The 27,657-nt window shown below is 39.9% G+C and overlaps 1 protein-coding gene across 9 annotated transcripts in view; it reads right to left on the reverse strand.

Moving 5' to 3' along the window:
* The window catches only part of FNDC3B (fibronectin type III domain containing 3B), a 343,320-nt gene that overhangs the window by 288,752 nt on the left and 26,911 nt on the right, over positions 1 to 27,657 (reverse strand). For 3 of the 9 annotated variants that reach the window (XM_025878804.2, XM_073897193.1, XM_025878774.2), the window contains one exon: positions 18,092 to 18,163. The exons of the other annotated variants lie outside the window; for them this stretch is intronic. The gene's annotated coding sequence lies outside the window, so the exon portion shown is untranslated. The remainder of the gene's footprint in view (positions 1 to 18,091; positions 18,164 to 27,657) is intronic. 9 annotated transcript variants of the gene reach the window in all.

Raw genomic sequence — 27,657 nt, forward strand, 5'->3', positions numbered from 1 at the left:
CTGTTACATCCAAATAATGTATCTTGTGCAACTTCCCCCCCCCCACTTAATTTAATGCATGGATAAGTTAAATAACTTGAGCCTTTTTTTTTTTTAAAGGCTAGAGAAAGCATACCTGTTAAAGGGTCCTCAGGATACCAGTATAGGGTGTGGCATATGGAAAGCGCTCAGCTATGTGATGAGTTCCTGGATACCTAAGAAGTAACTCCTGTAGCGGCAGTCTATTCAGACTTCTAGGTTTGCTGAGGTATCCATACAGATCTTTTGTGTGGGGAGACCTCTAATTTCCGTACTGCTTCTGTCTGACATAGGGTATTTGCTGTTCTTCTTTTCCAACACTACCAACCAGTATCAAAAACACCTGTAACATGTGTTGGTTTTTCTGCCAGTAATGATGGCTTGAAGACAGCATTTCAGAGAAAGTGGTTAAGGTTAGAGGTATGTTCCAGGGCACGAAATGAACAAAGATAACTGGCCCATCTTGTGAGCAATCTGCAATCTTATTCTCTGAGGGGGGCTACAGACATTCATTACAGCCCTCTACCCGCCCCCCACCCCCATACAACGCAAGGCCAGTAAAATGCCAGAGCGCTCGGGTAATATTATTGGAAGCAACACAATTCTGAAAACTGCTCTTCAGTGACTACTCTTGTCAAGATGAATAAATACAAATTCCACATGAAAATGTGTGTCAAAAGACACTGCCTACTACGAAAAGCCAACTTTTTGAAGAAGCTAGTAACTTTTGAATCACATATTATAGGTACAGATAATGCATTCTTTTATTTCCAGCAACTGTAGTGACAAAGTTAACTTTGAAAAGCTGAACCCCAAGATGCTCCAAAACAAATACACAGGGACACACACACATGCATACACACACTCTCTCTCTCCCATACTAGGAAATTAGAGTGCTCGATATTACAATGCCCATTTCTAAATCTACAAAATAGGGGCGCCTGGGTGGCTCAGTTGGTTAAGTGTCTGCCTTCGGCTCAGGTCTTGTTCCCAGGGTCCTACTTAGCAGGGAGCCTGCTTCTCCCTCTCCCTCTGCCTGCCGCTCCCCTGCTTGTGCTCTATCTCGCTCTCTCTCTCCGTCTAATTAATAAAATCTTTAAAAAGAATAAATCTACAAAATATTTGACTTCTGTAATTTCTAATATTCTTCAGATGTTTGCAAATTAAGAGAAAATATCCATTTCTTCAGATTGGACTGTCTTTTATACATTTTAATATTATATAGAGTAAAACCTCGGTAATTCAAATTACTTGAGGAAAGGCCATCTAAATATATAAGAAGCACCTGCAACAGCAAATTCAAACGCAGCTAAACCTTTCAACAGCACTGCCAAGTGGAACCCCTACCTGCTCTACTTAACAGATAAGATACACTTGTACCTCTAACAGCTGCTACTTCAAACATATTTTCCCAAGTACTTCAGAAGCTGTATTCTATTCTACTCCTGCTCCCCAGTTCCCCAATCCCAGCCTAATTTTGCTAAATTATTTTTCAAACTCTTCATAGGGAATGAAGAGATGACTGGGATGAAAAAATGAAATTTGCCCACCTTACCTTCAGTACCCAGATCAAACAAGGTAAAGAATGATTTAGTTTTAGTTTTGTGAGCTGTACCCTAAGTAAGGGTATCATTTTATATTCATAACCTTATCCTGCTACACGAGAGGGCAAAGTGATGATAAATACTACCCCGGAGAATCAGGACACCTGGAGTATCCGGATTCTATACCAAGAACTCTTTCTCTGCTCCTAGGCACAGACCCTTCTCCAGTCCCCTACCGTGTGTTTGGTGGGAGCCCTAGGGTTCTTCTCACGTGCCCATCCAATTAACTCGGTGCCTGCCTAGAGAACAGTGTTGAGATTCACTGCACCAGTTCAGTGGTAATGAGAGAAGGCTGCCAAGGCCCTGAGATTAAGGCGGGGGCGGGGGGGGAGGGGACGCGCATGTCACATATTTGCTACCCACTGGTTAGAAAAAGCACCACAGACCCTCCCCACTTAGGTGTTCTCAGCACATCAAGAACTGCAGGGGCAGAAAAGAGGAGGTACTTTTGGTGCGGGGCAAGCAGCAGCAACAAAGTCGCCCATCTCCACCTCTAATTCCTTCAACATTTCAAAGACCATATTCATATCTGATCATTCAAAAGTGACTGATTTTTTTTTAAGATTTATTTATTCATAAGAGACAGAGAGAGAGAGAGAGGCAGAGGGAGAAGCAGGCTCCCCGCTGAGCAGGGAGCCCAATGCGGGACTCGATCCCAGGACCCTGGGACCACGACCTGAGCCGAAGGCAGATGCTCAACCATCTGAGCCTCCCAGGCGCCCGTGACTGACTTTTTAAAATGTTAAGCAACGTCTAATAATTAAGATTTCAGATTGGTGGGTGGGAAGATGGGTGAAATAGGTCAGGGGATTAAGAGGTACAAGCTTTCAATTACAAAGTAAGTCGCAGAAATGAAAAGTACAGCATAGGGAATAAAGTCAACAAGATGATAAAAACATGTGGTGACAGATGATGACCACACTTATCATGGTGAGCACTGAGTAACGTACAGAATAGTTGGATCACTATGCTGTACACCTAAACTAATATTAAACATTGTTAATTATACTTCAACAAAAAAGGTTTTTAACTATAAAAAAACAGATTTAGGATTAAACACGCCCACTCAACTCATTTAACAAATCACAACCAGAGCACTCCTACAAATGAATGATATATGTGGAAATCATATGTGTGATTGGAGTCATAACAAGTTGAGTGGACAGATCTAGAAATTCATTCCATTGGCTGTTCAAACACTTCCCGGGTATCTTACACACCTGGCACTGTGCAGACACTGGAAATCCGGCTTTGCACACTTGGCTAACTATGTAACTGAGCTACATTCTCAGTAATAATGAATGGTGAGTGAGATTTTCAAACCTGCGTGTCCTTGATTTTTCCAAGACAGCCTGATTGGAATCTTCTCTTTTCAAGAGTTCCCAAATCCTTCTGTCAAAGGTATTACAATATTGCTATGATTGAAATTACGATCTAAAATCATACTGCTGAAGGCTTAATAAAGCTGACATTCAACTTGTGGGTGGTGTATGTTGCCGGCTACCCCCTACCTTCAATCAACTGATGATGACTCAGGACTGACTGTCCCGTGGGAATCCTCCAAACGTCTGCAGACAGCTGTGTCACATCACACTCTGTTTCCAACACTCACTGAGGAAATTTCCTCACCCCTAATAAATTCTTACCGTTTTTTTCCCCAGGGGTTAAGAAAATCCTGTGGTAAAACATCCTGCCCCAAATTCTTTATTATACTCCTATAACATACATTCTAAAAGATGTTTTGGCATATTCTTGATTAATAAACTTCACTCAGAAATAAGAATTAATAATAAAAGAAATCATTTGTTCAGAGCTAATTTTTACTTTGCAAAGCCCTACAGAGATTAGTTACTCACTGTGAGTTTATTTATTTTTTTAAAGATTTTATTTATTTATTTGAGAGAGAGAGAGAATGAGAGAGAAAGCACATGAGATGGGGAGAGGGTCAGAGAGAGAAGCAGACTCCCTGCCGAGCAGGGAGCCCGATGCGGGACTCGATCCAGGGACTCCAGGATCATGACCTGAGCCGAAGGCAGTCGCTTAACCAACCTGAGCCACCCAGGCACCCCTCACCGTGAGTTTAAAAAACTCACAGCACTAAGGGGCGACTGGCTGGATCCGTCCACAGAACATGCGACTTCTGATCTTAGGGTACTGAGTTTGAGCCCCATGATGGGTGTAGAGATTACTTAAAAATAAAAATCTTTAAAAAATAATAACTTAGGGGTGCCTGGGTGGCTCAGTCGGTTAAGAGTCTGCCTTTGGCTCAGGTCATGATCCCAGGGCCCTGGGACTGAGCCCCGCATCACATCGGGCTCCCGGCTCAATCAGCAGGGAACCTTCTTCTCCCTCTCCCTCTGCTGCTCCCTCTGCTTGTGTGCTCTCTCTCTCTCTCTCCCTGTCAAATAAATAAAATCTTAAAAAAAAATAGCTTAAAAAAATAAAAATTAAATAACTCACAGCACACTGATAATACTATTTATTCAAAGCTAATTCCATGAAATTCAACACTAAGACAAATCAATTCTCTCCCAATCCCTACTCAGTCCATAAGAAAGCTTATTTCCCTATCACTTAAACCAGAACCCCAAATATTATTTAGCCATTGTCAATATATCTTAAAAGTCTAACTGCTGGATAAATGAGTAAAAATACTTTTTTTATACCTTCTATACAAGCTAATTATTTTAAATATCTCACATATCCTAAGAGAATGCTGTCAACACAAATAATATCATTTTTTTACAAAAGATCAATTACATACAAAATATACTTATGAAGATGCAGATCTGTGTAACTCGCTGTATGTAGATTATCTTCCCGTTTTTTAAAGATTTCACGAGAAATTCTAGCATTGGAACACATTGCCTGACACCTACATGATATGAAGAACGGGATCTGGGTGGCAATCCGAAGATCTGGATTTAATTCAAGTTCTCTTACATAAGCCAGCTGTGTGACTTGGGCTTCTCGGAGCCTACGTCTATCTGCAACATGGTGTGGCTGGAAGAGGTCATCTCCCATTCCCTCCCAATTCTAAATTCTGTTTAGACAGCAGTCTCCCCAATTTCGGGTAAGTCATAAGTAAATGTCTACTTAGAAGAAATCTTCCCTAGAAAGTACTTCGTTTAGCCACATATCTTTAAAGAAAAATTACAATAGCTGTACAACACTCATTCGGGTCACACCTTGAATAACAAGCATTTTTAGGCTGCTGGCTTTTCCAGGAACAAGATGAGGCAAGCACTTCTCTGGTGCTCAGCTTCTCACTGCTTACTCTGAAACTGAGCGGCTGGTTGATGAATGTTAAAAAACTTCCAAGATCTGAAGGCAGAAGTGGTATATACTAGACTATCACTTCTTGCTATAGTGAACTACGTCCTGAAGATCTCTGAATAAGGTCCACCTACAACTTCAAATTCTCCTGCAGCCTTCACGTGGTATGAGAAGGTCACAAATACAGAACCGTTTAAATCTTGTAGCCCCTGGCAAATACCAAAGATTCCAAATCACATTTTTCCATCAGCATTCACTTTTCTCTACCATGAGGGTTTGATTTCCCTTCTAGCATGTTACAACGTACACACATTTCAAAAATGCAACCTCAGCATTTAAAAATTTGCAATGAAATTTTTTTAAGTTTGTTTTTAAATCAGCCGCACCTTCAAGAGTATCTAATCCGTCCCTTATTTTTGAGAGATCACACCACTGATTAATGGAAGGGTAAGGTTTCTTGCGCCTCTCCAATCGCTTCAAATTTCTGAACATATTTTCTACTTAGGGTTTATAAAGGAAACTCAACCAAGTTATAAGCTCTTTACCACACCACTCACATATACACCAACTCTTGCTTATCAAATTCCAAACTGTTCGTTATCCTCCCGTCTTCCCCTTCCACCCCCCCCAACCCCCATCAGCCTCTATCTGCAAAGTCCCAACCAGGTGACTACTGAGGCTTTCAGAGAAAACAAGTCTTACCTAAGTTAGTAATAGGAAAGAGCAACAGTGCAAGGAAAAGATGACCGCACCTAATAATGGCACTTTACAATACAGTTAAGTCATGTACCTTAACTAGAAGCGCATTACCTAAAAAATGGGGAATCAATACAGATAGATTTGTTTTCTAAACAAGAGGACTCAAAATTAGACTCTATGTTCCATCTGGATTCTACACTAAGTTTTAACCACATCACTGCAAAATATTCCTGGGAGTAGCGTGGAAGAAAAGTAATTGCAAACCCAAGTAAAATTGAGGGAAACAGATAAATCCATATGGAAACAGGAGCCAACTACGTGTTGTAAAAGTTTTGAGTTTTTTCCCCCTAAATCCATCCAGGTGGGAATCTACAAAGTATATGACATGGAATATTCTGCTTCATACTTATACATCTTATATGGAAAAACAATTCTATCAACCAAGCTTGAAACCTCTAGATGGAATAGCTAGAGGTTCTGTACTACCAGGCTTCCAAGAACTAATATGCACGGAGAATCTCAACAAGGTCAAACTTTTCTGAACACACAAACTTGTCTCAAAAGCTACCATACACCAGATAACGCTCTTTGGGCAATACCGCTCTAGCTACCTAATTATTTTCAAACTCTCCTAATGAACTTACGTGAAATCTCTATTTTATAGTCATCTAATTATACGAAATGTTATTAGCACTTCACTTACATTGTTTCTTAGTCCAACTTTTAGGTAGAGTCAAAGAAAACTGGATCCGCTGGTTAACTCCATAATCAAGTAAGCAATTCAGAAGTCTAAAGGACGGGCTGTACAATCTTCTTCACCCACATACTATCAGAATATAAGTCACATTCCCACATTAAACATGACTTGAAATTGTCTAGTTATTCAAATTTCCCCTAGGAATAGTACGCCATTTATTCTATTAAAAGGGATCCAAGGCTCAACTTACAAGTCTTCAAAACAAAAACAAATCTACAACATTCACTTTCCCTGAATGAGGTATCACTTTCCCCAAACAATAAAATGTTTTCTCCATCTTTTGCATTTCAGGCCACCACTACAAACAGAAAAATCGAATCTCTCTAGTGGACAGGAAATGTACAGATGGAGAACATATACCTTTAGGGCCCTCTAATGCTGTACCTGAGCACTCAACGCGGCCGTGCACTTTCAACAACTGAACCAATTATGCATTAATAGTTCAACAAAGAAAGCATTTTTCCCCAGACTCACATTTCCATGCTACCGCTTCACAGTCAGAGCACTGAAGCTCATTCCTCTAAGTCTGAGCAGCTCGCTCTTCCCCCTCGCATACCATCTGCAATCACAGCTACAATCATAAAAAGGCTAGCCCTAAAAGAGGTGGAGATCTTAGATAACCATTACATCAAGGGGCTGCGCTGTTCAGATGCCTACAGGAGCCAAGGAGGTAACGTCAATGACTAAAGTGGCCAACCTTTCCTTTTTCCCTCTTTTGGAAAACATGGCTAGAGAGAAAGATCTCTTTGTGGTTAAAAATTGAAAAATTAAAGAACACACATGACAGCAAAAAAAACTGACAGCTTCAGCATCTAGAAGTCAATGGAGAGTGGTGGGGACCACTACACACACAGGAGCTCAGGGGTGCCTGGGTGGCTCAGTCGGTGAAGCGTGTCTGCCTTCAGATCCCGGGGGGGGGGGGGGCGGGGGGGGGAACCTGCTTTTCCCTCACCCTCTGCCCCTCCCCCCCTGCTCGTGTTCTCTCTCGCAAATAAAGTCTTTTAAAATAAACAAAAAACAAAAAAAACGAGAGAGCTCAGCTCAGCCCTTGCTACCATGCAGGAATGCAGGCTGATACTGCCAGGTTTTCGAGAAAAAAACAGAAATTTCATTTCATGTGCAATCCATTCATTTCTAAGTATTGTTTCCAAATTAAAAAACAAAACACACACACATTGTAAGGCCAAAAAAAACAAAATCTGCAGGCCCCATCCTTCCGCCCAGTTTACAAGTTCAATCTCATCAAGTCAGAGAGAACAACCAATGTCACCGGGACATGTCCAATCAGAGATGCCCAGCTTTGGGCTGGACACAGAGTGTAAGACATGTCTCATCAATTTACAGCACCGTCTGCTATGTATATACCACCTGCTGATTCATTTAATCACCAATTTACTGAGCACCTACTGTTGAGTTTGAAGCTGTTGCAGACATTGGAAATTCACCAACGCACAGGAGCAAAAACAAACAAACAAAAACCCTTCTTCTGGGGTTTACCTTCTTGAGGAAGGAAACAAGCAATGAACACAATACATAAGTTATGTAGTGTGTAAGAAAGTGACACTGAGTGTTTAAAAACAGAGCAAGGTAAGTGGAATTAAGAGTACTACATATTTAGCTTCATGTGGTACAAAGATTTTGTTGGGGCCAAAATGTTTTCTAAGCAGGTACAAAGCCTAACATGGCTGACCTCTAACTGGGCAAATCATTTTTGTATGCTACAGTTCCCTTATCCCTCAAATAAAGATACTGTTACCCGGCCTACTTAACACACCTTATTATAAGGCAATCTTCAGCTATTATTTGAGAAAACTGAACATATAATATTTTAGTGATAGAATAATACTGCCTCTTAAATCTTTCTAGGCATTCAGAATATCTCTTAAATGGCCCCAGAGCTTATTAGATCCTATCCTTGAGATGCAACAAGTAGCCACTACAACTATTATTAACATTTCCTCTCCCTTCTGATGTTGACTGATCCAAAGGCCACAGAACTATGGCAACCTCTGTGAACCTTGACTGGGGTAGGGAGAGTGTGATGAAAGGAAGGCTTTTACTTTTTTATACCTCCCTACTGTTTAAATCTTTTTTTTTTTTTTTTAGATTTATTTCTTTGAGAGAGAAAAAGAGAGGGAGAGAGAGCATGCAGGGGGAGAGGCAGGGGGAGAGGGAGAGAGGGAATTTCAAACACACTCCACACCCAGCTCGAACTCACAACCTGAGATCATGACCTGAACTGAAACCAAGATGCTTAACGAACTGAGCCACCCAGGTGCCCCCCAATTTAATTTTTTTTAAACAAAATACAAATAATAATAAAACCTAAGGTCACAATGCAGTGAAGAAACAGAGCTAAACCTATCCCTAGGTCCACATGGCTACCACTTTGATTTCACAAAGGATACATGGACTTAACAGTGTAGAAACAAGATGTATAATCCCTCATGTTTTTGGTTGTGATCATTTAATATGATCTAACCACATCCTGAAGTACCATAAGATGTCAATTTACAAAAGAAATAAAATGAAGTTGTTTGTATTTTCCTCCCATTTTCATTCTCCTGATCATCCAGCTGACCATTTTCCCTTATTATGAATTTGCTTCCTAACAGCTACATCATGTCTTTCACTCTCTCTGAAGTTGCTAGTAACGCAATATATTTGATCATCTCTTTCTTACCACACAGAAATGGACAGAAATTACAGGGCACTATTGTTGTGAGACACACTCCATCAGTCTCTTGTGCTCCTACCCGTCCTGCCAGGTAACCAAAAACGCAAGGCCCCGCCCATTCTGTACCCAGGCTATTTCTCAGTTTCATTTGCATTTCATTTCAACAACCTTGACAGGGTGAATGAGGTCTCTCTTCTGGATAAAGAGCAAATTCACTTGCTGCATAGTTTAAAAAAAAAAAAAAAAAGCAGTAGATTCCCCCAAGCTTAGTGTCCCTCAGCAGAAACACAATCCCACGCATGTGCAGCTCCATCTGGACACTCCATATCACCCCTGTGGGCCTTGGGGACAAGGAGGAACTGATACAAGCAAGCTAATGTTTGGGCTGTTTGGCATGCCTCTGTGGCAAAGGACCCCCTTGTCTTCTGCCAGCATGGAGCAAACAGCAACAGCCTAACTATTAGCTTCGGGTAAATCAAACCCCAGACCCAACAATGCCAAATCAAGTTGAAAGAATCACATATTTATTCATAGATGTCATTCCCGGTAAGCTTATATACAACACTTGCAAACCATCTAGTCCTAAACACAGGCCTAATTTCTTTAGCACTTGAGAACTAAAGTCCACAAACATATACACATATTCCTACATAATAAAGTACCTCCCCATTAGGTTTCAGAAAGTTAATAAATTCCAATCGAATCCAGCTATCCCTAATCCTTACCTCATTTAAATTAAGTAACCAGAGAGCTACATCTGAATCTGTCCCTGGCATTTCCAATCAAGTCTTCCACCCTGTCTCCCTCAGCACGGGCCATTTCAGAAGACAGCAGAGTAAGTGCTAGGCAAAGAGTTCTAAAAATCCAGATTAAGTTAAACTTCTCGGGGCCTGAATCTGTTTACCCGTAAAATAAGAGGGCTGGACCAGAGGGACTCATCTCTTTTTCCAGTTATAAGTCTGATGATTCTACATGCAGCCTATACATGGGTGGAACATTCTTTGCTGCTTTGTTCAGTGTTGGAGTGGTTTATGGAGTGTGGTCCTGCTGAAAAGCTGGAGAATGAACTACATGTCCTCTCAAGATACCTCCTGGCCCTATAATCCCATGATGTGCTTATAATGGAATTTGGCTATCCTTATAATTAGAAATGTAACTCGCTGGTCACACATCTGGATCAGATAAATCTGCACAAATAGCATTTCACCAGAAGCAGAAATGCCAAGCATATAACAGCTGTGCCGTTACATCAGCCTTGCAAATAACAAGGAATACTATTTATCCATAGAAAGTAAATGACCACAACAGACAGGAATAAAGAGGACTTTATTCAAATTATCTGGAGTTGGGAGAAAAGTTTATAAAAGAAAAAAATACATAGTAGTTGGACTTCCTTATTAGTTTACAACACAGGTACAAAAAAGAATTCCAATACATACCTCATATGCCAAAACACGTATTTCCTTATTTCCTGCAATCCTAGTTAATGATGAGTTTGTTATTGAACTTCTATAAATGTAATAGGCTCCCCTGACTTGAATGTCAACATATCACATGGAACCATGAACCTAATCCACAATTAAGTATTATCAAAGTGTCAAATGTACTCTGGGAGTATTCACATTCATAGAAAATAAATGTGTTTCAAGTTAACAATTAATTTCACTCAACCAATGTGCTGGATAATGTGAAACAAGAGGAAATTATTTTCCTAAAAAGAAATAAAAGCTCTTCCTAGCCAATTAGGTAAGCATTAACTACCTTACACTTTGAAGTACATTTCTTAAACCCCAAAACTTAATGTGTTAATCGAATTGCTCTGAGGAGTAACTGACAAAACGCACGATTAATGGCAAACAGGTATGAATACAAAATCTGTCACCTATTACTAAACTTACCTACACAGCCATTCAACCTTCTAATTTACAACACTGTTCACAATTTTACTTTCTGCATTTAAAAATATATTCAGACCCTGGGTGATAATGATGTGTCAATGGAGTGTCAATCACTTTTAACAAATGTACTGCTCTGGTGAGGGAAGCTGTGTGTGTGGAGGGCAGTGGGTATTTAAGAAATCCCTATACCTTCCTCTCAATTTTGCTGTGAGTCTAAAACTGCTCTAAAAACAACAAAACAAAAAAAAACCCACAAAAACCTCCAAGAAATATATTCAGTGTATTACAGATTTAAGAAACGTAACTTTTATTATCAAGTCAGTGCCCTATTTTGAAACATATGTATGAAATAAGTTCCTAAGTTGTTGGTTTTTTTTTTTTTTTGAAGATTTGATTTATTTATTTATTTGGCAGAGAGAGAGAGAGAGAGAGAGAGAGAGCACAAGCAGGGGGAGAGGCAGGCAAAGGGAGAGGGAGAGGCAGGCTTCCCACCGAGCAGGGAGCCCGTTGTGGGGCTTGATCCCAGGACCCTGGGATCATGAGCGGAGCTGAAGGCAGATGCTTAACCGACTGAGTCACCCAGGCGCTCCAATAAAATCCTAAGATTTTAACCTATACACCACAAATATGGAAAAGCACAATATTAGCATAATTAACTTTACCTCAAATTCTAGACTCAAATCAATTTTTGTGCCACGTAAAGAAAAAACAGAGAGAACAAAGATTAGAGAGACAATGAAACAAAAGATATAACACAGAAACCATGGTTACATTTCTGATTAATGGAGAAAATAGAGATGATTGGTGAGGTAAAAGTAAGACAAGCAAATTACTTTGGCAGCCAAATGGGGGAATCCAGAAGGTAATTTGACTCTTCAGGTTCTCTAATATTAACTGAAAACTACTAGTAACAAACCAGTGTCTTTGAATCAGTCCTGAAAGGAACACAGGGATTTAAAAAAAAAAAAAAAAAATAGTTGACTAAATAAATGAATCTTTGGAAAAACAGGGTTCATAAATCACAACCTCCAACTTTTATATATCAATTTTTAAATTAAAACCTTAGACTAATATGACATCCTGATGGTCAGTTAATCAATCAATTTTCAAAAAAGCATTAATCAACTAATTCCAAATACTGAGAAACAACTTAAGTAACTGATTTTAATTCCTAAGGAAGCTGCTATAAGGAAATGAGTTTGTCCTTCAAAAAACCTAACCATCAGATACAGAGACTCTGTTAGACACATATATTTTATGCATAATCATGGAGTGTCCTTAACAAACACAATCAACAGGAGATCCCTACTCTAACCAGTTCATCTTTGGGGCCTCTAGGCTTTTTACTAAGTATCAACTTTGAACCCTTGATGGGTTTACCAGCAAACCACATTTAAGTTACAGGCAAGAGCAGAGCCTTCTGGCTTTATGCCAAAATGAAACCTCACATGGGCAGGTTCCCACCCCTTCAAGTTATTGCTAAAAATTCTAAGATTCAACAGGGTGTCTTCAACCTAAAAGGGCAAGAAGTCTCCGGATAAGGTCATAGCTAAACCACACTCAACTTCAATAGTCAATCCATGAGACAGCCAATTGTCCTCCAAAGCCCCAGATGCAAGGCAATTAAGTGAAAATGGATAATGCCCCCCCTCCTAATAATCCTTTCAGGTAACTGAATGTCATTAACAACTAGGCCCAAGAGTGAAATATGAACTTTTTATAAGATAAACCTTATTTTTCTGCGGAGTTCTGTTTTCTTCATTTAGGTTTAACCTCCTAATTCATATTTTAAAAAAATAGTAACTGGCCTATTATCAATCTTGTCTCTTTCTCCTCCCTCTATTATTCTAAAGCCATATTTTTGTTTTAGAACCCCGTTTGTGACTTCAGATTTGAAACTAAGCACTGGAGATTTTGCACAGCCACGTAGCCAGGGTCTCAGTTACCAAGGCTGCCAAATCAACAGCCAGTCCAGCAGTGCAAAAATCCAGCCTTTTTTTTTTTTTTTAAAGAAATAGATTTGCTGCCTCCATGCTTTTCATTTCCAGAAACGATACTTCTCTCACGAAAAGCAGAAGCCCGAAAAACAAGAAAAACAAGAAGCAGCACCCAACACCTCACTTTAAAACACGCTCTGAGGTCCTGTCTTCCCTCACCAGAAGCTGAACTTCATCATCTTCAAGGATAGTGACAATTTCCCACATTGTGGCTATCCAAGCATCATTTGCCACCTCCACACACTTTCGTGTGTACAGAATCGAGTGCTAAAGACAGACCTCAACAATGGCAACACAGGAATAATCCCCACACCTCTGCTTTGGTGGTAGAAATGTCCTGAAATGTAGAATTTCTTTCCAACTATCTAGAGACCTTTGTGTCAATAGCCACCCAATTCACTTGCCAGTTTGTTCTTCCTAGTCTCTCTCCCTATTAAGCTAGCAGGAACACTTGGGAGTTGTGGCTCACAAACAAGATCCCACCCAGGGCAAACAAGCAGCTTTGGAGGAAGGCAGAGACTTGCTCTGGATTTAAAAGGCACAAGGGCCTTCTAGATTCCTGCCATGTATACTGATCTATTCTTTTACCCTAGTCAGCGAAGATCCTGAGGCCTCAGCTCAGATTCTAACTGTGTAGCTTCACAGCATGACACTGATAGTACTTAATATAAGAAATCACAAATTCCTATTTTTGATGCCCCCCCCAATCCTGGAGAGATGCTTATTTATACAAACGTCCATCCCTGCCCTAGCCGTACAACTCAAAGTTTCTATAGGGTGTGGGTTCCTTATCTCAAAGGCTGCTAAAATACCTACATAGGAGTTTGGGCGTTGGGGGGTGGGGGAGAGTTCAGTGTGTTCTTTATCTCCTGTATCGAAGTGTCAACAGAGTCAAGTAAACACATTCCCATGGCCATCGTGTGACACTCATAACCAGAAAAACTTCCTGTAAAAGGCTGCCTTGGCCAGAAATCTCCAAAACTATTATCTGAATTTCCTCCCTTATTTTAGGGAATGCCCCTCAAACCAATGAGGAGGAGACAGACACCTGGGTGGCAGCAGGCAGAAAGTTATCATAAAGTCAAGAGCATTTTGTGCAGACTGCCCTCAAAGGCGCCCGTGTCCTCATCTGCCACAATCTAAATGCTTCACTATACTCAAACATTTACGTCAATCTACGGCTCCCAGCGAAGCTAGGATGAAACCTTCATAATCTGAAATTCACCACTTCCACACAAATCAAAGTTACCATTTCCACGCAAGTTCCACTTTCAACAGACACTGTAGTATTGGTCAAATGGCACCTCCCCCTTCTTCTGAGACAGAGATCTGCATTTTGTTGGACCTGGGCACTGTGCTCACCCTCCCAAACCCCAAAATTCCATTTACGTGATGGTATTAAAAAGTAACTATTTTCACATGTTTTAAATGGAGGGGGGGGCATTTTAAGAATTAGTACAAAGTGTCATTTCACTTTAAAGAATGTCAAGTGGAAGTTCACAGAAGAAGTTTAAAATATGAAATCTAAGTTGGATCTTTGCCTGGATCCTGATTTGGATCTGAAATCTAATTTGGATACTACAACCAGACAGATTCCCCTTTTCTGTGTATTTTATTTGGGTTACTATTTTTGGCTCCGAGACACCATTCTCTCTGAAGACAAAAATATGCTATTTTTTTCCTAAGGTGATTTTTAGTACTAGTTGTTTAAATACTTTTTCAGTTCACCTTTGTGAACTTAAATTACTAGGCAACTTAAAAAAGTATCCCAGTTTCTTTCTTTGAGGAAAAAAAAAGTCAAATATTTCAATACTGGGAGCCCTTCTACATGAGATCACAGAGAAGAATCCATTAATTCTCTCTCAGACAACCACACGGGAGGCCAAAATCTTTGTCCAGGGAAGGGGGAGAGAGCATTCAACAATTAAGTGTAGTAATGTTCTAGGGCTTTGTTTATAAGTCCAGCATAAATCTCCACCTGTTGACTTTGGACTAGAAAGCTTTGATATATAGGTAATTCAGAATAAGGTAAAGGAAGAGGCAGGCCTGTGTGAAAAATGCCACCTCATAAAAATTTTCCTGCCTCTAGATCAATGCAATCCCAATCTGAATGAAGAATGTCACATTTAAGGCTTGCTTTCCTTTCTCTTTCATTCTACACATTAGTTTCCTCATGTTATAAATATATTTACAGCTCCCATTTAAAAAAAATCCTAATTTGTTAATTTTTTAAATAGAAAGAAATTATATTTTTAAATTCTAGTTTTATTTAAATGAATATGCAACTTCACCTAAGCACAGATTTTTTTAAGTGCTTCAGATCCCTTAAAATACATTCGACTTAGAACAGACCTGATTTTTTTTTTTTTTAATCAATCCACTCCCATCTACTTCAAATGTTAAGTCTCCAGTTACTCTCTTGAATAATTCCATTTACCTACGATTGTACTGGAGTTGTACTCGGCTTGATCATTCATTTATTTAATTTTGTGTATGCAGATTTTACTTTCTAATGTGACTGCAAACTTTGAAGAACCACATTTTTAATTTGTTCACTTAAACCTCTTCCCCCCAATATATAACTTTACAGACATTTTTTTAAAAATTCAAACTCTAAAACTAGTTTTAACATTGGTCCAAATTTACCCTTATCAAAGTCACTCTAGAAATAGCTGTAATTTTTATTTTATTTTTTGTTTTTGTAATTTTATTTTAAAAGTATACTTTATTGTCCTAAAATGTTAAAGACCCTTCTAGATGCCCTTGTGACCTGAAGAGAATTTACAGGCTTTCATCACATATAATGGAAACCTTCCCTTAACCACCCTGAAACTCAGGAAAAATAATTGAGTATTTCTGTTCTTTGATAATCTTTTTAACTGTAATTTCCACTTAACTTTTTTAATGAATTCAAATAAAGGGAAACTTCATACATACACTGTCCCTAGAAACGGACATTTCATCTTTGCTGAAATGTGTACTCAAGTGGAAAGACAGGAAGAGCTCACAATTCAGAAGGGAAATACCTAACAAGCATACAACACAGAGCCATAAAAGACCATGTGCAACTGAGCCCTAAAGCTCCATGGGCAAGGGCCCGGGTAGGACTCGCGGTCCTACTCTTAGCAGCTAGCACAGTTCTCTACAACGTACACTCCCTGAAAGCTGCAGTTTTGTTTTGCTCTCTGCTGTATCCCCAGGCACCAAGAACAGTCCTGACAGTGCTCAGTAAATGTGTGTGGAATAAATACTTGTAAAAAATTATGTAACACATAGTAGACATTAGTAGGAAAGGAGACAGGAAAAAGACCTGGCAGTAAATTTTATTTTGAGATTATATTTCTCCTGGGCACCATTACTTTTAAGATGGGCACAAACTAAGTGTTTAGGGGCAGATGACCATGATGGTGGGGAGTCAAAATATCAAAACATACTAGGAAAACTTCAAAAACTAGGGACCTTAAAGCCCGTAAAAGAGAAGAACTAAAGGCAAATAAGCTAACTATAGTTGAATTCGAGTTGAGTTTGAAGAAACAAACTTGTTCTAGGTTGCTACGGAGTGGTTTTTTGAACTAGAGGCCAAGACCCATTCTTGGGTCATATAACCAATTTAGTGGGTCACTGACTGGCATTCTTTTAAAGAAAATAGAATAGTATAGAACTGCATCACAAAGAATAAAGGCAAGTATTGATTTATGAAACTTTTGATTCAGCTATATATAAATATTTTTGTGTATTTACTGGGCTACTGTGTCTCAAAGAGTGTCCTGATCAAAATATATGAAAAAACAGTACAACAGAAAGCCTATCTTAACCATGACAATTTGGGTTCAATATAAAAATGAAAGATGTCAAAAAAATATATATTAACTGATTGCTTTTTAAAGTTGAAGACATTCTGTCAATGGATAGTCACAGAGATCGAGAAATGGAAGAAACCTTAGTGACCACCTGGTCCAATTCTTTCATTTCATGACTCAAAAACTCACCCTTAGTTATGGGCACACCCGGAACTGGAAGTGGGTCTCCAGGCTCCTAGTACAACTGTCCTGTTAGTAGATCACAATGATTCTAGCACAGGCTGGTGACCATGTGTCACAATGTCATACGGGTGGCCTTGACACCAGTTGGAATAAAGAATTAGATGGCCTCCCTGGTGCCTACAATCAAAAATTCTTTTATATAAAGCTACAATAAAGTCTGTACTTATCTTTCAACAATCAGATCTATAAATTTTCAGTATAAAAATGTAATGGGGACTTCATTTGCACATATGTCAGTACTTAAAGAACTCAGGACTTCAAACATGATAAAAACCATTAAGGAAAAAAATAAAAGACTCTTCTTTTGAAGTTTGAGAAGACACAAAGACAAGGAAAAACATTTTTTGACCAAAAAAAAAAAAAAAAAGGATTTGATAACCCTTAAATAAACGAAATTCCCGGGGCACCTGGGTGGCTCGGTCGGTTAAGCATCTGCCTTTGGCTCAGGTCATGATATCAGGGTCCTGGGATGTTGTCCCGGGTCGGGCTCCCTGCTTAGTGTGGAGCCTGCATCTTCCTCTGCCTCTGGCCCTCCCCCAACCCCCCATGCTTGCTCTCTCTCAAATAAATAAAGTCTTAAAAAGAAAAAGAAATTCCATCTTGACATAAGTCACAAAACTTAGAATCTCTGAAATGGGAATGCCCCTTGCCACATTTTCCCCCATAAAGAGAAATTAACTCCTAATCTTTAAGTATGTGCAGCGAAGTAAAAAGGAAGCTTTAATGAGACCTGCTCATCCAATTTCCAGCCAGTCCAGTCCCACCCACATTTTCACTGCCCCTCCATTTCCTTTCATAAGAGCACAAAATGACTTCGTAAGAGCAAACCCCTCAGGAAACAACCACTTAACTTCCATGAAGAAACATCAATGAACATTTAAAATTATATTAATTCACGTTTTTAAGTCATTGTCCAAGTTTTAAAGGCCTGTCTGTCCCTGTACTTTTTTTTTTGGCCCTGGGCACAAGATGACACAATTTGGGACAATCTTTCCTTCTTTCTCTTAATTAACTTGATAGGAAGAAACCCACAGGTTCCCCAAATACAGAGAGTGGAGAAGCATGGAATCTTCCGTTTTTCTAATGTCTTATTAAAATCAACAAGTTCAAATACAAGCATACCTCATTTGATTGCACTTCACAGATGTTGTTTTTTGGTTTTTGTTTTGCCTCAAATTGAAGGACTGTGGCAACCTGGCAACAAACAAGGACACTGGCATCATTTATCCAATAGCATTTGCGCACTTCGTGTCTCTTGTGTCCCATTTCCTAATTCTCGCAGCATTCCAAACTTTTTCATTATTATTATTATATTTGCTATGGTCATCTGTAATCAGTGATCTTTGATGTCATTATTATGATTGTTTTGGGGCACCACAAACTGCACCCATATAAAATGGTGAACTTAATCCATAAATGTTGTGTGTATTCTGACTACTCTGCCAACCAGCCATTCCCCTATCTCCTTCCCTCTGCCCAGACCTCCTGACTCCCTGAGACAGGACAATATTGAAACTAGGCAAATTAATAACCCTACAATGGCCTCAAAGTGTTCCAGTAAAAGGAAGAGTCACAAGTCTCTCAGTAGAAATCAAAAGCTAGAAATGATTAAGCCTGGGGAGGAAAAAATATTGAAAGCCAAGATGGGCCGAAAGCTAAGCCTCTTGCACCAGTTAGCCAAGTTGTGAACGCAAAAGGAAAAGTTCTTGAAGGAAACAAAAAGTGCTATTCCAGTGAACACACAAATGATAAGAAGGAGAAACAGCCTTATTGCTGATACAGAGAAACTTTTAGTGGTCTGGATAAAAGATCAAACCCCGCCACCACATTCCCTTAAGCCAAAACCTAATCCAGGGCAAGGCCGTAACTCTTGTCAATTCTATGCAGGCTGAGAGAAGTAAAGAAGCTGCAGAAGAAAAGTTCAAAGCTAGCAGAGGTTGGTTCATGAGGTTGGAGGAAAGAAGCCGTCTCTGTAACATAGAAGTACAAGGGGAAGCAGCAGGTGCTGATGTAGAAACTGCAGCAAGTTATCCAGAAGATCTAGCTAAGATAATTCATGAAGGTGGCCACACTAAACAACAGATTTTCAGTGTAGACAAAACAGCCTCATATTGGAAGAAGATACCATCTAGGACTTTCATAGGTAGAAAGAAGTCAGTGCCTGGCTTCAAAACTTCAAAGGACAGGCTGACTCTTGCTAAGGGCTAAGGCAGCTGCTGACTTTCGGAAGAAGCCAACGCTCACTGACCATTCTGAAAATCCTAGGACCTTTAAAGAATTACGCTAAATCTACTCCACCTGTGCTCTATAAAAAGCCTGGATGACAGAACATCTGTTTACAGCATGGTTTACTGAATCTCTTAAGCCCACTGTTGAGACCTACTGTGCAGATAAAAAGATTCCTTTCTGTTCACTGACAATGCACCTGATCACCCAAGAGCTCTGATGGAAATGTACAATGAGATTAATATTTCTTCACATCTGTTAAGACAATACCCATTCTGCAGCCCATGAATCAGGAGTAATTTTGACGTTCAAGTTTTATTATGTAAGGACTACATTCCATAAGGCTATAGCTGTCATGGACAGTGATTCTCCTGATTGAACTGGGCAAAATAAATTGTAATAATCCTTCTGGAAAGTATTCACCGCTCTAGACTCCATTAAAAACATTTATGATTCATGGAAAGAGATCAAAATATCAACATGAGCAGGAATTTTGAAAGCAGTTCATTCCAACCCTCATGGATGACTTTGAGGGGTTCAAGACTGCCAGTGGAGGAAATAACTACAGATGTGGTAGAAACAGCAAGAGATCTAAAGTTAGAAGTGGAGCCTGAAGATGGGACTGAACTGCTGCAAGCTCATGATAAAACTTCAACAGATGAGGGGTTCTTATGGATGAGCAAAGAAAAGTGGTCTCTTAAAATGGAATCTACTCCTGATGAAGATGCTGTGAAGACTGTTGAAATGACAACAAAAACTTTAGAATATTACATAAACTTAGTCGATAATGCAGTGTCTGAGTTAGACAGCACTGACTCCAATTTTGAAAGAAATTCTGCTATAGGTAAAATGCTATCAAACAGCATCACATGCTACAGAGAAATCATTTGTGAAGGAAGAGTCAATCCATGTGGCAGATTTCATTGCTGTCCTATTTGAAGAATTGCCACAACCACCCCAACCTTCAGCAAGCACCACCCCAATCAGTCAGCAGCCAGCAACATCAAGGCAAGAGCCTCCATGAGCAAAAAGATTACCACTTGCTGAAGTTCACATGGTTTAGCATTTCTTTTTTTAATTAAGGTATGGACTTTTTTTTTTTTTAGACTTAATGCTACTGCACACTTACCAGACTATTGGATTGTACAACCTTCACTTTTCTATGCACTGGGAAACCAAAAAATTCAATGGATTCACTTCATTGTGCTATTCACTTTACTATGGTGGTCTGGAACCAAACTCATAATACCTCCAAGGTAGGCCTGCAGTTGTGACGGGATCATGGTAAAAAACTCTAATTCCATACACAAACACAGTCACACACACTCTCACACATGCAAGGCAAACTTTTGTTATTGGAAGGAAGCGGGCAGAACAGGGTGAGTAGTTTGACACTGACGACAACATCAATTATGACGGATGTAGGTCTGCAATAAGCTAACTACAGTTCCCAACTGGTAATCAATCATGTGACTGCGGCCACTAATGGACTTGGGGCCTGCCAAGTTTCAGGTGCCCAACAGTTACACAATAGCTTCCTCTGCATGTGTCTCAAAACAGACTTTAAATTACCTTGTTTTTTTCCAGGCCTTAAAGCATAACTCCTGCTATCAAGTCGCAAACTAAGATACCGGAGACATCCTCCACTATGAAATCATCCTCAAATAGCAAGACGGCAAGATTCTCCAGTCGTAAGCAACAAATCTCACTAAAACAAGTAACAACATGCAAAAGCACAAGGTAAAGGGCTGCTCTGAAACAGAACGAATCTATCTTTAAATGAGTCAAGTTTTAACTTTGTGCTGAAAGAGTGCAAGGCTCAACTGTCATTCCGTGTCCATGGTGCAGGCTGCTGTGTGCACAGGCTGAAGGGATGTGTCTAAGCACACACACGTGTATGGTTTCGAAGTCACAGAACACACAGGATTTGTAAACCGAGAACTAGCCCTGCATACTGGCCCAGTGGAATTCTGGAATTGCTGCACAGCAAGAGGGCCACCCCCATGGCAGCCTCCACAGTCACAGGCTACAGCTCAGCAGCACCAATATGCAATCAACTGCCTAAAGACCTCCCAGACAGAGGCACACACTCCACCAAGTGACTGAAAAAACGGGGTCCATCAATTGTCAATTCATTTGTAAGCAACTATTTCAATACATCTGCTGCATGGTCATAACCCAATGAAGCCCTCCTCTGGAGTCACCACCCTGTGACATCGCCCTTGCTTGAGATGCAGCATAACTCATAAGGGAAGGCCTGGTTTCCAGGAAGAGAACAGTTCTTAAAGGTCATGTGGTAAGGAAAGCAGGCTGGGGGAAACACAGAAAAAGGTGAATTTTCTTTCCTGGCTAAAATATGGCTAGTTTCTCAGTAGAGAGGACATAAAACAAGTCAGTCCCTACACTTACCTAAGCTGTGCAACCACTCCCCGCCACAAGGTCAACTTAGTTCTAAAACTTCAGTGAAGAAGGGAACTAGCTATAGAACATACCGTACAATGACCTGCACAAGCAAAACGCGTCCCAAAGGTCTTTAACTGATGCTTACCTAGGGGCGCCTGGGTGGCTCAGTCGTTAAGCGTCTCCCTTCGGCTCAGGTCATGGTCCCAGAGTCCTAGGATTGAGCCCCGCATCGGGCTCCCTGCTTCTCCCTCTCCCACTCCCCCTGCTTGTGTTCCCTCTCTTTTGTTGTCTCTCTGTCAAATAAATAAATAAATAAATAGTCTTAAAAAAAAAAAAAAGTGATCCTCACCTGCTCCTTAAATCATCAGTAAAAGTGTAAATGGAGAGTTTACTGGCAATGGGGCCGTCAGAGTAAACATGGGAACTCACAGCTATATATATATATATATATATATATATATATATATATATATATATATATTTTTTTTTTTTTTTTTTTTTTAAAGATGTTATTTATATATTTGACAGAGACAAAGCAAGAGAGGGAACACAAGCAGGGGGAGTGGGAGAGGGAGAAGCAAGCTTCCCGCCAAGCAGGGAGCCCAATGCGGGGTTCGATCCCAATGCAGAGCTTGATCCCAGGACCCTGGGACCATGACCTGAACCGAAGGCAGACACTTAATGACTGAGCCACCCAGGTGCCCCATTTATTTTTTTTTTTTAAAGATTTTATTCACAGCTATCTTTCATTCTACAAATAAACTATAATTCTCTTTTCATGAAGTCCAATCACTTTCTCGTGATAAGTGGTTTCCCATCCTGAAAGAAGTTTTACCAAGTGGAGAAGTCCAAGTCCACAGTAACTGAATGATCCGCTCCACTTCAAACAGAAGCGAGTGCCAGAGCCAGGAATATAGCTGATTTCACCGACCATCCCATACTTTTTGCCTGAAAGTCCCAATCCACTTTCACATCAGATCCTGACTCTCTACATTCTAACTTTGCTACATTGAGAATGACAAGCAGGAAGTGAGCAAACAAGACCTGTTGAAAACACCCCACAGCCATCCTAATTCCCAAATGTTTGCGGAAACTTCTCCAAACCTTTCAAAGCAGAGTTCCAGACCCAGTACTTAATACAGTAGCTGATATAGCACCTGGCTCTAGTACTTCAAGTCCTTCACTTAAATGCTAATGATAACAGTTCAATCCCATAAACAAAGAAAAGGTCTGTTTTAGAACTGCAGACATGTTTAATTATGTCTGCTGAGTGGCTAAGGTCCAAAACCCGCCACCATCTGGAAGCTCTGCTTGCCTGCATTTCAGATCCCCACCGTTGCTGATGGAAGCAACCACTCTGGCCCTTTTCATCAACATAAAGAAAAGATTAAAATAATTAGGTTTAAGAGCCTCATAAAGACTTAGATGAAAGCATGTTAGAGGAGGTATCAATACCAGAGTTTATGTGGTCTCATCTGAAATGAAACCTGGCTTCGTTACCCATGAGTTTTCTTGCGGTATTTTCATAGATGGGAACTCTGTCAACACAATTCAGCTGTAGAGAAAGATGAAAAGCTCAATGCTTGCTTATTAAGAGCTGCCTTTGGCCCACAAAGTCCATTTTACTATCTTATCATCATTCCTTGATGTTAAGCTTGACCAAGGAGCTGGACTCTTTACAAGCAAGAACTCCTCTCCAAGGCTGAAAAGCGTAAGGGAACGTCAAAGCAATTTTTGCTCAGCTACGGAGGAATTAAAGAGGGGATGCCTCCAAATGTGGTAGGCTGACCATGTCTTATGTTAATGATCAAACAGGAGTCAGTTGTTAGGTATTACTGTTTTAAACATTCAATTATCTGATTTGTAAAAACAGTTTCACTCGGGTGCCTGGGTGGCTCAGTTGGTTAAGCGACTGCCTTCGACTTCGACTCAGGTCATGATCCTGGAGTCCCGGGATCAAGTCCCGCATCGGGCTCCCTGCTCAGCGGGGAGTCTGCTTCTCCCTCTGACCCTCTTCCCTCTCGTGCTCTTTGTCTCATTCTCTCTCTCTCAAATAAATACATAAAATCTTTAAAAAAAAAAAGTTTCACTCATTAAAATCATCACTATTTAATGATACAGTCACTGACTACCCTAGTGAGGTCAGGATACTGAATCTTAAAATGTCAAGAAGTTGTCATTCCCCCAGGAAAACGCAAACTATAAATTCCTCCCAGGTCTCTTGGACTCTAAAACTTCAATGTCCAATACTGAAGCCACTACAGCTACGTGTGGCTAGTAAATTTAAACAGAATTTAAAATGTCACCCCTCAGTTATATTAGCCGTATTTCAAGTGCTCAATGCGATTAGTGTTCATCCTACTGCATAATGCAGATAGGATATCTCCATCATTTTGGAAAATTCCATTGGACAGCAGTGTTCTAAAACATGTTCTCACTGACAAAAATGCAAGGCTATACACACTATGAACTATTAGTATTTCGCCTTATAAACCAAGTGAGGCTCTAGGCAGAACTGTTAAGAGCCTACACTCTGGAGTAACTGCCGAATTCTGACAACTTACTAACTGGGGTTGGGACTACTACTTATTAGCATCCCTGTGCCTCAGTTCCCTATCTTTAAAGCAGGATCATTACAACATCTATCCTTAGAGGACTATGGGAGCAATTAAATGAGTTAGCTAAGTGCTCAGAACAGCAAGTACTAAGCTAATATTTGCTGTTATTATTAAGCCTGACAGTATGCTTCAGAGCCTTAAAAATGCTCATAGTTGTTTCTAGTTAATGAGTATTTTGTTCTTTTTAGTATGTGTGACTGCCTGTAACAGTCTCCATACTATCTTGGGACACTTAAGCGAAAAGGTAAGATTAGCCAAAATGTGCCTTTTAAGTTTGACTACCATTCACGAAGTAAGGTCCTCACTCAGCTACAAAGAATAAAGATTAATTTTTGATTCTTTACTACATACAATAAAATTAAAATTTTAATGAACCAATTAATTGATTGTATATAAACTAGGTTAGTTTTCTCAACTTCGGTTAAATTCATAGCATATAAACATTTTAAAATGCATACATACACATATAAATAAGGCCCATAAATCCATTTACTTATTCTATAAAACCTGAGAATTCTCCTTAATAAGCAATCTGCAATCAGCAAATACAGTCCTTGAATGGAAACCTGCTACTAAAGGTATGTCCAACTTACTGAAAATTCCCTACCATTAGAGCCTAAATGATTGCATAAGCTTAAGGTACACTATTTAGACTGTTCGAAACAGCTGGGAAAAATAAAGATTGAAAGCACACAAAACTGACCAACATGAATGGTACTACACAAGAGTTCAAAAGTTTATGAAACATCTTAATTTTCAATAAGAACAAAAGTTAAGTCTGAAAAATAAACTAATTTTTAGCACTACCAAGATACACATTTATTTGTTACCGTGAATTTAACTTTTTCCCTGTTTCAGAAACAGTTTGTCAGCCAAAAATCTGAAAAGTGCTGATTAGTTAGAAATTGCATAATCTCAACCACAAACTTATACAGCAAAAATTCCAACGTTTCATTTGTAAAACTTTTCTAAATAAGAAAATAAACTTTGGAAAGACCTTATCTGAAAAAAATACTGAAATATGTCGAGATTGAATGATAAGAGGTCTGGGATTTGCTTCAGAATGTAACTGCAGGAAGTGGGAAAGGGACAGGGGTAAAGTGAAACCAGACTGACCATGAGGTGCTGGTTGTTGGGACCAAGACAAGAACATGGGGATCCACTATTATTACAAACGTATGTAATTTTTCATAACTGCAACATAAAAAAACCCAACTCACCTAACTATAAGGTTCTCTTGCTTAAAGTAAAAGGTAAAGGTTAAAAGTCATAACACATATTTATTTGGTCCACGGTCAACGGCCAAGTGTTACAATTCTCCTATATCACCCCCTTGTCAGCCACTATGGGCAGGAGAATTTATGATGATACCAAACAACTGTATGCCCAAAGGAGTGTTAATTCTTTTCATGTGACTTGGTTTGGGATTTTGTTTATCTCTTTCTTCACCAATTCCAGAGAAAGAAAACCACAAGGTAGATTAGCTAACATATTCCAGAAATAGCCAAGAGCCTTATTTTAATATCTTAATTCTTGACTCAAGATGTGCCTTTTTTTTTTAAGGCTATCAAGAGGCTGCATTCTGTTGATGGATCCCAGTTTAATATTTAAACATCTAAAATTATACAATTATGGTAACGTAAGTGATTTCTAACTCTATTTGTCATTTATAAAGATGTCAAAATATTCTAACAGTCTGGGAAAATGTGAGCACAGTAAAAATATTTCCATGTTCCTATCATTAGAAGTGCAGAATGTCTGCACCTACAGATTTTCAGTGAGAGGTTCTTCACTTTTGAGATAATACAATGCACTGGGAAGTGGGGGGGGGGCGATCTGGAATCAGGAAACTGCAACTGGAATTACTGCCTGATTCGTCCCCTTATTTGCTGAGGCGTCCTTAAGAATAGCACGCCTTCTCAGGTTAGGTTTTCCTATCTGTGAACTGGGACAATCCTCCCTTTGTTTACTTCACAGGGTCCTGTGAAAATACACAATAAATAATACATAGAAAACTGCTTTGCAAATAAAGTGCCGTTTGAATAAAAGGCCATCAGTTTGTGAACGGCTTTAGTAGCCCCTCTAAAAATGGTTTCAAGCTATTACTCTACTGAGAATAGAAAGGAAAAAAAAAGGGGGGGGCCAATTCAATGAAGAGGACTAAATGTTATTGTTAGCCAGATTCCACGACTTCCTTCCCAGGGAGGAGGAAACATGAGCCACCTGGCCAGAGCATCTAGGTACTACCCATTGCCAGCAGGTGAGGTATCAAGCTACTCTGAGTGGTGAACAGGAGGGGGTGTGAAGGGCTCAGGAACTGCGGCTGGCCAGTTAGGTTAAAGGTCCTTGACAGTAACTTCTAAGATTCACTAATTCTTTGAGGAGCTCAACCTTTGCCTATAGTGTTAACTCTGTATTCGCTCACTCGGGCTGCATAAAAGCCAGCAAACCTTTTACAAAACATTTTGCTTATTAGCAAAGAAGAATGAATAAATAAATACCAAAGAAATTCTGATTTGATCTCATTAAGATACGCAAAACTAGCCTAACAAGGCCATCTCCTGAGGTTTAATTGTGGTTACCTTCTCAAATGGCCCATCAAGAGGAAGTTACCAGGTCGAGGAAGTTGACAATGATGTTTCTCAGCAAAAACACAAGAAGTTGACCCAAGTAACTATACAAGCAACAAGACAATACGTTAACACAGAAAAGAGTTCAAGAGGAATATGGAGTTTCGGGAGAAGATGTTATTATGCCCTCTCTTACCCAATACAACTTACCTAAAGACCACAACTGCCCGGGTTCAAATCCTGACTCCACAACTTGCCAGCCCTCTCAGTGCCACAGTTCGTTCATTCACAAAACAGAGAGCGTAAGGTACCTACCTTTGAAGACTGAGGTGATGAGGTGAAGAAATGCACATAAAGCTCTTAAAACAGTGTCCAGCACATAGTAAGGACTCCATCTGTGTTGATTATTATTATTAAATTTCCCTACAAAACATTTTTATTCTTGCTATAAATAAGGACTCCTCAGAAAACATTCTGGAGCAAAAACCTGCCCAGTGGTTTGGAAGGAGAGAACCACACACTCATTCAAGTAAAATGCTGGAGGGACAGAGGGCCGCAGTGCTGAGAGTATGGGAGCCATGATCAGGATAGTCAACCCCGAATTGCTTACCTTCTTTCATGCTCTTCCTTACTCAGTAGGCATGGCATCAGCTCTGGCGCCTAAGATCTTAAAGGTGAACCTACCATCCCTCCAGAGGAGCCCGAAGTCTGAGTTCGGTGGGGCAAGAACAGGTAGGTAATGAGAGCAGTGTAAAAGGCAGAACAGAAGCCCCTGGAAAGAGCTGTGGGGGCTGTAACGTGGGTTCCACTGGGATGGGCCTGCGCGTTAGGAAATGTGGATTAAAATCCCGGTGGTCGCCCTATGACTGAG

Source organism: Callorhinus ursinus, unplaced genomic scaffold, assembly GCF_003265705.2.
Source record: "Callorhinus ursinus isolate GAN/ISIS: 27379988/994484 unplaced genomic scaffold, GSC_fseal_2.0 scaffold1, whole genome shotgun sequence".
Classification (NCBI taxonomy): Eukaryota; Metazoa; Chordata; class Mammalia; order Carnivora; family Otariidae; genus Callorhinus; species Callorhinus ursinus.